The sequence below is a fragment of the Malurus melanocephalus genome, unplaced genomic scaffold, assembly GCF_030028575.1.
Source record: "Malurus melanocephalus ecotype Western Australia unplaced genomic scaffold, MMel_1.1 scaffold_371, whole genome shotgun sequence".
NCBI lineage: Eukaryota > Metazoa > Chordata > Aves > Passeriformes > Maluridae > Malurus > Malurus melanocephalus.
The window spans coordinates 408,072-418,361 of NW_026623603.1; the positions used below are offsets into that span (position 1 = coordinate 408,072).

General features: G+C 51.1%; 1 non-coding gene across 1 annotated transcript; it reads left to right on the forward strand.

The window, feature by feature from the left end:
• The first annotated feature begins 6,893 nt into the window (after window positions 1–6,893).
• LOC130580919 (small nucleolar RNA SNORA74) lies at window positions 6,894–7,096 on the forward strand. Its single transcript, XR_008966165.1, has one exon. It is a non-coding gene; the product is annotated as a small nucleolar RNA SNORA74 (small nucleolar RNA).
• Window positions 7,097–10,290: the final 3,194 nt, after the last annotated feature.

A 10,290-nucleotide genomic window follows, 5' to 3' on the forward strand; every position in this document is an offset into this window, starting at 1 on the left:
AGGAGTTGGGAGCAGAAAGGGACACCAGGGAAGGAGAGTGGGCCAGGGAAAAGCTCAGCAGGAGGAGAGGAGGGTGGAAGAGAAAGGGAGGAAAACTCCAGGGCTCTGCCAGAGATGAAATGGAAAAAGAGATTGCTGTGCAGCAGTTTCAGCCCAGAAGAGAGGGAGCTGTACAAGCTCCTCGAGCTGCCCAAGCGCATTTGGAACAACAAAAGACCAGGTTCTGACAGGGTCAGGAGATGCAGGCAGGTGTGGAGGGAAGTGGGGAGAGGGGCGAGGGGCTGCGGGCCCAGGGGAGGCAGGRTCCCACAGGCAGGGCGCTCCTGCCCACCACATCCAGAGTGACACTGCTCTTGCTGCTGCAGCACCCACCCCTCTGGCAGGCTGACTGGGGTTTATATAACCTTTTCTGACTGCTCTTTCCTCTGGACCAAGCAAGGTTGCTCTCCAGCTCCACGGCAAAGGGAACAGCCTGAGCAGCCTTTCCCTGAGCTGCCCAGAGGGACACAGCCAGCCTCAGCCTCCAAAACAGCTGAGCAGCAGATCCTGCCCCACTGCCATCCCTGGYGAGCTGTGCTGGCAGAGCTGTCACCCAGAACCTGGCACACACCRAGCCCCTGTGGGAGGCTGCAYGCCCTTGGCCAGGGAAGGAGATGGYTGGATCRTGGGTTCTTCTTGCAGGCAACAACTGGTGGATGAAGGCTGGAGCACCAATTCATGTGTGGGAACAGCGAGCCTCATGTCAACCCAGCCCTGCCTTCGTCTCCCTGACACAGCCATGGAATAGCACAGCAGGACAGCAGGACAGCTCCCTCTCCCTGGCACCCAGGGAAGCCAGAGATGAGCAGGCTGATGTGCCGACAAATAGGGTTTGTACTCACTCTCTTACAACAAAATGATGAGTCCAGCAGAGCRGCAAAGGTCAGCAGTTCCCTAAGGGAAGGGGAGCCAGGATAACCTTAGCAGAGATACTGTTCCCATCAGCAGGTAGAGGCCCACCAGCTCTGAGAACGGCCAGGTGCTGGTCACAGGGTCACCATCTCAGGGCCAGCKTGCAATGACCCCAGTCCAGAGCCCAGATGACCCAGGAGCCAGAGGAGATGAGCCAAGGACAGGGATGGAGGTACAGCTACAGCACAGATCTGAAGTTTGTCTGGAAAATACAGTCAGAGGTACAGCTACAACATGTGTCTGAGGGTCCTTCCAGGAACCAAGGTGCTCCTGCAGCATCCCTCACAGGACAAGGAAAGTTCCAGGSCTGAGCTTCAGTGGGGGTCCTGTCCTGTAGGTGTGGGGTGTCAGTGATCTGGAAGCTCGTCGCCACTGTGGCCACACTGAGCTGTGGCTGTTGGCTGTGCTGTAGGTGAGCAGGGGGCTCTAGGCAGGACCTGTTCCCACAACAGCAGGAGGGACACAGAGGGGATAACACACTGCACAAGGGCTTTATGCACCTAACACAAAATAAGCTTTCTTTCTGAAAAAAACATACCTAAGAGGAGTGGTTTTTCTCTTCTTTTTTGTTATTGAAGTTATAAATTATTTAAAGACTTCTCATTGGTCTCCCAAATAATTCTCAAGCAAAGAAAAGACAGTTCTACCTTCAACAGTGCTTTATAACAAAATGAGTCAGATTCATTTTGCTCACTTTGTCTGTATCTTAAACTACCTCACGGCTTGGTCTGATTAACAGTGTCTGCTCGGGGGCCGAGGAAGCCCTGCAAAAGCTGGAGGTGTTGCAGGTCAAGATTAAAGTGCTCTGCATGCCATTCACTGTCAAAACTGTAAGTGGCTTAACACAGWGCAATTAGATGGCTCAGAGGTTACAGAGTAACGGCGGCAGTGTTTCAGTCCAGGGGCTTAAAGCACAGCCTTGGCATTAAGGGATGTGATTAAAAGGCAATGTCGGGGCTGAGACCTGGCAGAGGAGCTCAGCAGGCAGGGTTAAATCCACAGCTTCTTCTAGGGCTGGACACYCCAGGGTCTGGAAAAGATCTCTGAGTATCGGCTGAGCTGGCTCAGCTTTTAGGTCTGGAATGCCATCTTGTGATGGCAGCGGGGAAGTGGAAATGGCCCCTCTGTACAGTCAGAGCAGATCATGGAATCACAGAATGGGTTAGGTCAGAAGGGACTTTAAAAATCATTTTATTCCTCCCCCTGCCATGGGCAGGGACACCTTCCACTATCCCAGRCTRCTYCARSCCCMAWKKYCMRSCYKGSCYTKGRMMMYTTYMWTKRWYCMRGGGCAGYCAYAGCTTCTCTGGGCACCYTGTGCCAGGRCCTCCCCAYCCTCCCAGGGAACAATTCCTTCCCAATATCCCATCTTTYCCTGCCCTCTGSCAGTGGGAAGCCATTCCCMCTTGTCCTGRTGCTCCAGGCCCTTGTAATTRGTTTCTCTCCATCTTTCTTGTTGATTCCTGCAGGTACKGGAAGGCCACAATTAGGTYACCCTGAAGYTTCTCTTCTCCAGGCTGAACAATCCTAATTCTCTCAGCCTTTCCTCCCAGCAGAGCTGCCCCATCYCTCTGATCATCCTGGTGCCTCCTCTRGMCTGGYTCCAACAGGTTGATGYCCACCCTGGATGTGATGATGGCTCTGGTTCAGGTGGACACAAAGCCCATTGCACTCCAGAACAAGTCAGGGGCTAAGAGAAAATCTGTCTCCAATTGAAAAGTTCCTATCTTGCTTGGATAGAGTGCAAATGGTTCATTCCATCAACATTCTCTTCCTAGTTGAATTAGGTGGCTTTAAAGCTGTTTGTTCCRGGCTGAAAAATCTGACCTGTATCTCTCTTTGGGTGCTGAGGGCTAACTTCCTTTCTCAGAAATGTGCCATGGGCTGCAGGGGAAGGATCTCTGGTTCAAGCTGCCATATCCAAGCAGTAAAGGTTCTTTCCTTCCTGGATTGAAGCTGGGGAATTCAGCAAGATCACCTGAACTGTGAGCACCCTCACCAACCTCGATGCTGAGACGCACGCATAGGGTCATGGAGAGCCAGAGCAGTAAACACAGGATCTGTGGAGCTTGGAAAACTGAGCTCAAGCACCAGCTCACAGGATGTAGAGGCCTGRTGAGCTGCCTCTCTGCTTGCCCCTGATGTGTCCCACTTCAGGCACACGAGGTATAATTGTCAGCTCAGAAATAGCTGCCAGCAACAAAAAATCTGACCCTGAAATAAGCAGAAAAAAAAAGTTGTGATGCTGCCAAGAGACCTTCCCTGGTCTCCTTAACATCAGCTCAGTGTTCTGTGTATCCATGCCCAGGCACAGCAGTGTAACTGTGACCTCCCTCACTTGGGATCCATTCAAAGGAAGTTTTTCCCTGGGCTTTGTGCTCCAGTGAGACATTTCAAGGCCTTTCCAGAAAGCCTGGYATGCCTCCCCCAAGCTCCTCATGTGCTTATGCTCTCAGAGCTCAGGGATGAGCTCAGCTGGAGCTGTGTCTTGCTTCAGGCAATCATCCACTCCAACTCTGTCTTCTTCAAATGCTTCGTGCTCTATTTTCAGCCCAAGGCAGACAGCTATTCTTCCTGGATGTGGGGTGCTTCTCCCTGGCTCAGTCTCRTCCTGCCTCATCCCAGGAAGCTCTGGGTTTGTTGTGCCCAGGGCACAGCTATGTGAGGGTAGAGAGAGGCTGGTGCTGAGCAGGGGAAGAAGCTGATGCTTCTTCTCCTGTCAGTGATGAACCTGGTGAGGGACAGCTTTTCCCAGCTGTGCCCAGTGCAGCACAGGAAAAGCTGTCTGATGGAGGGACAGGKAAGAGCAGACACAGAGCATTTCAGGATCTTATTCCTGGAGGTCTCACTGCCCTTAGCTGAGGAYACATCCCCACAGACATGGCTGGATGATGGTTCTGCCAAGACCCTAAGACACAGCTCCAGTTTGGAAGCTGTTTAATTCATCAGCGTAGCATGGGGCCAAAATTAATATGCTTTRTCTCTTTTAATTAAGACATTTTCAGCAGGATCAGGGAGATACTTCAAAAGCTTCCTGAATGCCAAATACCAGAACTCAGTAACTCTCAGTGCCTCTCACTTCCGAGCATAGATTCCCTGTGGGTGCACAGCTTCTCCTGTTTGTGGGCCTTGGAGTGGGGCTCAAACAAAGGCCTGCACATCCTTTGTGAACTTTGGGTAAAAAGTGTCAAACCAGATGAAAAACCRCARCTCTGCCATGGGTGTGGAGTGAAGMCCTTTTCTGYCACAGGAATGTGCTCTCTGCACCAGCTGCAGCCAATCCCTGTTGTTCATCTTGGCTTGGTGGCAGCTAAACAGATCCTCCTTTTCTTCTGCAAGTGTTGTGGCARGGACTGAAGGGACTCAGATGCTTTGTTCCAAGCCAGATTAGAGATATGAGTTACTACAAACAAAAAAAAAAAAGCCCAGCCAGCCTTCAGGAGAGCTCCTCTAGTCTAGACACAGCCTCCCCTAAGCTCCCTGCATCCCAGCACAGACCTGCAGCTTGTGTTCAAAGCAACTCAACAGGTTCCAGAAGCCTGAGCATTCGAGTGAATGCTCAGTTACAGCATCATGGAGAGATCACATCCAAATGATTTTGCTTACATAAATTAGCAGGATGGGTTAAACCAGGACATGAGCACTGTCTGCCAGCACAGTGCATCCACTCAAAAGATTTGCACTGGCATGGAACTGCAATACTTCAAAATACGTGTGCTGCAAGCCTGGGGTGGGACACACCCCAGCGTAACCAACGTCTGCAGCTCCTGTGGCAGCAAGAGCRATGCTTTACTGTCACCTCAGCCCTGAACACACCCGTGCCCAGGGCTTGCTGCCTGCCCCACATCACTGCTCACCTCCAGCTCTGGCACCACAGGGCTGCTACTGTGATCCTTCTATACTGATCAGATTTTGGCTCAACACCATTTGGCCACATATTTGGTCACWGGAGAAAAAGAGAAGGGTAGTACCATGGGAGGGGGAAGAAATTCAGTAAAYCTATGGAACAAAAGATTTGCAGATGTGCATTGTCATTTACTGTGGTGGTCAGCCCATACCTCCAGCCCCATAGCCAAGCAGGTCTGGGCYCTAGTGAGTAGCATTTTAGTCCCCKCRGTGTCTGTCAYGGCTGGGGACTGTGATGGTGACAWATTGCAGGTGTTTGTACCCCCATGGCACATGTCTGGGCTTAACACCAGCTTTGCTCAGCCCACGCACAGTGGCAATGATGAGGCAGCCATGGCCTTGATGCTGTGTTTTGCTCTTTTAGGAGATTGAGCACTCTTTGAGGTGCAGTGCCAGGTCAGGGAAATCTCAGGCATGAGTACAGACTGGGAGAAAAGTTCATTGACCAGAGGAGAAGGACTTGGGAATTCTCATGGATGAAAAGCTGGACATGAGCTAACAATGCRCAATGGGAGCCCAGAAACCCCCCATGTGCTGGGCTGTGCCCACAGAGCAGTGGGCAGCAGGCGAGGGAGKGGAYTGYCCCCCTCTACTCTGCCCTTGTGAGACCCCCCCTGCAGAGCTGCCCCAGCCCTGGGCCCCAACATCAGAAGGAGCTGGAGCTGCTGGAGAGAGGCCAGAGGAGCCCATGGAGATGCTCCCAGGGCTGGAGCCCCTCTGCTCTGGAGCCAGGCTGGGAAGGATCCAGGGAGAGCTCAGAGCCCCTTCCAAGGCCTAAAGGGGCTCCAGGAGAGCTGGAGAGGGACTGGGAACAAGGGATGGAGAGACAGGACACAGGGAATGGCTTCCCAGTGCCAGAGGGCAGGGATGGATGGGATATTGGGAAGGAATTGTTCCCTGGGAGGATGGGGAGGCCCTGGCACAGGGTGCCCAGAGAAGCTGTGGCTGCCCCTGGATCCCTGGAAACTTCCAAGGCCAAGTTGGATGGGGCTTGGAGTAGCCTGGGACAGCGGAAGATGTCCCTGCCCATGGCAGGGGCGGGACGAGATGATTTTTGAAGTCCCTCCCAGCTGCAACCGCTTTCTGACAGATGATGGAGAGATTTTCCCCGCCCCGAGGGGAGCGGCCKMCGCGAGTGGGGCGGTGCCTGTGGARCCAYCTCTGCAGCGTGAGYGAGATCGGCCTTTCTYTGGGGCCGTCGCCATGAGGGGARMGGGCGGCTGTGGCYGGGCCGGGTCTTCMTCGGCTCGCTGCCATSAGCGGCCGCCGCCTCCGCCGCCATGAGGTGAGGGCGSGACAAGGGAAGGTATGGCGCCCACTGGACACCGGCCACCTGAAATACTCCACTTTTCTAATTCACTTACYTCTGCCGCTGCCATGCGCTGCAGGCCGCAGTGCCCTGGGACTGKGGGTGTTGCTGGGCTGTGCCGTTCAGCACTAATTCCTCAGCCTTTTGCTCGTTTTTGGTGGCTTTTTTCCCTTCCTATAATCCAGGCCGCTGCCGCCGAGCTCTCTGATAKAGATTTAATTAATGGGGTTTTGTACTCTCTTTAGGGCTTCAGCYGATGTGTGAGATCRCAGTGACCCGAAGGAGCGGCCCTGRGGTGTCCCGACACCATCGTCTRTGAAACCCCCGAGCTGTGCTGGGACAGCCGAGCGAGGCACCTCCGGGAGGACACTGGAGCCTGCGGAGAGGAGATGTGAAGRGATAATCTGCCCGTGAGGCACCCCGAGGGAGAGCTCGGGATCCTCTGGAGCAACGTGGGTGAGGTGTGACTGTCAGCCAACCAGGGGAAATGGGCAAAACCTGTTAATTTTGCTATCTTGAATTAACTGAAAGGCCTCTGCTGGCTCCTGTGCCAGCCTCGGGTCGTCAGGATGGAATAATACAGTTTACCCGGCGATGGGTTTACTAACGTGGGTTACTGTGCTACTTACTGGAGRAAGGCCTGATGAGAGGAGGGATCACCAGAGATATGTACTTTGTGCCTCCACTTTTTTCTGCASTTTAAACCCCCCAGTTCTGGATTTTTTCTCCCAGCAGTAGTCAGCTGCCCGTGGCTGCTCAGTGCCTGTGCCAGTGTTATGCTGCTGGGAGAGAAAGGTGCTGCCGAGTCCTCCTGGCACCAGCGGGGTCGTCCTGGCACTCGATGGTGCCGGGTTTTGGCAGCGCTCTGCATGCCTGAGAGTGGAGTAACTCCTGCCCGTGGAGTTAAAGCCTAGATTGGATGCAGACAGCACACAGAAAATAGAAAAATCCATTGCAGATACTTTAACTTTTATATAAAGTGAATGTCAGCTAATCAACTGCTCAGTGCAAAGAGTTGAATAGGAGTTCTCCTTTCAACTGTCTTTACTGTTTTTTTACAGGCAAATGGTTTATGTGGGGCTTGCTGGAGCAACAGGAATGCTCAGAAGTAAAGCTGTCCATGCTACTTTGAAGATCCTTCTTTGAAAGGTRTTAGGAAGATGGAAACCTAGAGCCCACAGCTTAAATGCAGCTATTGGAGAAAGACTTGTTTTCAAGATGTGGAGTAGGAATTTGAAATGTCAGAGGTGGTTTGGGGCAAGTTGTAACAAGAATTACACATACAATTTAATCTCCTCTCACTGCTTGTTCAAAATATATTTTTATGTGACCTCAATTAAAATTATTTATATTTAAATTTGCTTGACTTGGTTTTCATGACCTTAAAAGGCTGTTGGGTGCAGCAGGATTTTCGAGTAGCTTTGAATTCCTGTCTGAGAGGCTGGAGTGAGGCACCAGCTCTCATCCCTTRGCGGCTGAGCTGACAAAAGAAGGTTGCAAAAGGCTGATGAATATGTAAAATACATCGAAACTGGTGGGGGGAGGGGCAAGATGACCATCAGGGATTCAGACAAAAATGGTGTTAAAATGCTAAAGTCAGAACAAAAGGAATGTTTTGCACTCTCCAAAATGAGATTTAGATCCCTTTGGATTCCATCCAGTCTTTTGAGGAACCTTGTGTTTGTGAAATAATCCAAATTCCTTAAATGTCCCTGACATTGCTTGTTTAGCCATTCTGCCACCTGAATATCTTGATCTTTGAATGCACAGTTTTGATACGGTGTAGGGAAGTGTTAACAGCCTGCGTAGGAGAARAACGCCATGTCCTTGGCTGCCTTGAGAAAAAGAGATTGGAATATAGAATTGATAATGCAAGTAGCTTACAATTATAAACATTACTAATACTGTAGCTTTTGCAAATCTACCAATCCTATGCTGATAAGTAGAAAGTGACAGCCTCACTGACCAATGTTTGACACAAATGTATGCACTGATTGCTAAAGTGGATAAAAGAGGCCTGTCCCAGAATAAATGGGTTACTTTTTGTGTGTGTATATGTGTGTCTTTGTGTCTGTTATTTTGTGTCTGCTGTCTGGCCAACAGCGACAATACAGCACATGGAAATGCTTGTTAAAATGCTCATCAGAAGAAAGTTTTTTCCTGGTTGAAGCCTTTGAGTTTTTTTTTGTAGGAACAAATCCTACTTGCAAAACTAATAAAGGGTTTCCTATGAGTTTACATTGTGCCCAGCAGTTTTCCCCTTTCCCTGATGGGTGCGACAGGGCTGTTGCCCTCATGGTGGGAGGGTCCTGCCTGGTGGCAGCCAAGGAACACTCACTGTGCCAGGGGGCTCTGCTGCTGGACCGGGTATTTCCAAAAGTGGCAAAAAATGGGGAGTACAGGCTCTGTCAGCCATATAAAGCTTGTGCCATATGGACAACAAAAGTTGACAGGCTTATTTCCTCAGAAAAATGGCTGCAATAAAGCTCTGTGACATTCATCTTGGGGCTGAACCCAAGACTCAGTAACAAGGAAGAACAGGATGGAGAAAGTCTGGTGGCAGTAGTGATTCTTCCATCAAAACTGTTGGGAGGGGCTGCAGGGCTCTACTCAGTGAATGCTTCACACTCAATATGAGCTTTGTTGAGGCCCTGCAGCTCCGGGTCTCTTCCCAAATTACAGAAACCCAGAATGGTCTGGTTGGAAAGGACCTTAAAGATCATCTCATCCCACCCATGACACGGGCAGGGWCACCTYCCACCATCCCAGGCTGCTACAAGCCCCTTCTAGCCTTGTCTTGGACATTTCCAGGGATCCAGGAGCAGCCACAGCTTCTCTGGGCACCCTGTGCCAGGGCCTCCCCCCACTCACAGGGAACAATTCCTTTCCAATATCCCATCCGTCCCTGGCCTCTGGCTGTGAGAAGCCATTCCCCCTTGTCCTGGCCCTCTCCATTATGTCAGCTCCTTCAGGCCCCGCAAGGCCACAATTCCACCCCAAAGCTTCTCCTCTCCGGCTGAACAATCCCAGCTCTCCCGGCAGAGCTGCTCCATCCCTCTGCCCATCCTGGTGCCTCCTCTGGTCTGGCTCCAGAAGCTCCAGCTCCTCCCTGTGCTGGGCCCCAGGGCTGGGGCAGCTCTGCAGGTGGGGTCTCACCTGAGCAGAATTCCCCTCTCCCCTGCTGCCCACACTGGGGCTCAGGCAAGGGACGGGGGGTTCTGGGTGCCAGGGTATGTGCAGCTTCCAGCTTTGTGCACAGCTGGAAAACAAAACACATAGGGATGTCCTGAAGGTTTTCCAGTGGTCAGGCTGAAAACAGGCTTGGGGGTGTGGAGCTTGGGATGTCACCTCTGGCACGAAGGGGACAGTCAGCCCAGTGCAGCCYCTTCTGCAGCACAAAGGCGATGGATAAAGGTCAAAATTATTCACCTTGGACCTGCTTGGGTGCCTCAAACAAAGGACAGCAAAGGGAATTGGGAGAGAACCCATGTGGTCCAAGACCGGCAGCAAAATACAACTGGGAAATGGAGCAGGACCTGCATTCATACTCGGGAAATGTCAACATGATTTATGGTTCTGTTTAGAAGCACCATACATTTTGCAATCTATATGTGATTTTTACCAGGCAAAAGTGGCTGCAATGCTTTACATTTGCTGTGCTTTTACTGCTCTGCAGTACCACAGCAGAGGAGGATTTTTAAGTGAGATTTATGAGCTTGTTTTTGAGCACTTAATTGTTTTCTTATCCTGAGCTTGTTAAGAGCTGGATTTCTTGTGCTTGTTCTCTGAGCATTTCYGTATTATTTCAACATGTATATTGTACCACTTCCATTTAAAAAAAAAAAATCCTAATGTGTTATTATTTCATTGTGCTCTCCGRCCACATATAGAGAAGAAAAATCAGCCTGTGATGAATTGAACAGGCAGATTTTTCCTTTCCCCTGGAGCTTTCCCTGAATTCATGGACATCCCCTTGCGTTCGCAAAGCTGCTGGAACACAGCTGCTTTCAGGCTGATAGAGAGACTGGTTCTTTRGCCACAAAATTAAGAAGGGAAGAAACATGTTGACTATGAAAGAATTCCAAATAATGAATAGTATTTGCCGGGTTGTACGAGTGCTTTGG